We start from the raw sequence: 1,130 nt of genomic DNA, 5'->3' as shown, positions 1-1,130 counted from the left end.
GTCAGCGGGACGCGAGGGTGAATCAGCCCGTTCACGTAGAACGGCGTGTAGCCGGTAGTCGCATGCACTGCATTGTTCAGTGCAAACTCTACGAGTGACAACATGGCGCTCCAGCGCCTCGGCCTCTCAGCGCAAACGTTGCGATGAATATCTTCGATGACGCAATTCACCCATTCGGTTTGACCATTGGTCTGTGGATGATCCGCCGTCGACATATCTAACTTGGTGCCGAGCACCTTCAAGATAGTCGACCAAATTTTCCCGTGAAACGGGGGTCTCTATCAGAGACAATCGACTCCGGAAGTTCGTGTTGTCGAAAAACACGATCTACAAACAGCGTTGCTCTGCCGACTCCGTCGATGGTGTCTGACACCGCCGCCAAATGAGCCATCTGGCTCAACCGGTCGACGAATATCACGACACCCGAGTTGCCCGCGAATCTTTCGGCAAGCCAAACACAAGGCCCAAACTCATGGACTGTCAGCACCCAGTGGGTAATGGTAAGCTGGCCAGCGGCGCAGCCGCATTTGAATAGGGTATTATCCGTTGACGTCTCATACATGCTCACATAGATGCTCGTCCACTTGTACAACTTGGGCTACCAATAGTGGTGACTCACAGAGTTGTACGTTTTCTCGCGACCGAGATGACCACTGAGTGGCGTGTCGTGAGCCTCATAGAGGATTCGGGATTTCAAATTCTCATCATAAGGAACCACAATTCGTGGTGTATCCGATGAATCGGTGCTATAGTTCAGCAACCCGTTATTCGACGAATATCGGTGCAATCGTACACGCAGTCTTTGTGACAATTTCTTGACCGAGTTTCCTAACCTTTTGCTCCTTAGAGCCCGTAGCAACGCTACACACATCTCATCACCCGCATACGCGGTGCGGATCAAATCTATCACAGACGACGTTACAGTTGTACCATGAGCAAGCTCATAGCCTGGTCTGCGTGACAACGCATCAGCCAAAGCGTTCTGCTTTCCCGGCTTATATTTCACCTAGAAGTTATATTCTGCAAAGAAGGACAGCCATCTTACCATCCTCTGCGAGAGGTGGGGCGACTGAGCCGCAGTGCGTAGTGACGCATGATCTGTATAGATTACAAACGGCTTGGAGTCGAGT

This window comes from Plasmopara halstedii, assembly GCF_900000015.1.
Source record: "Plasmopara halstedii genome assembly, contig: Scaffold_816, whole genome shotgun sequence".
NCBI lineage: Eukaryota > Oomycota > Peronosporomycetes > Peronosporales > Peronosporaceae > Plasmopara > Plasmopara halstedii.
Note: the sequence above shows the minus strand (reverse complement) of the source record.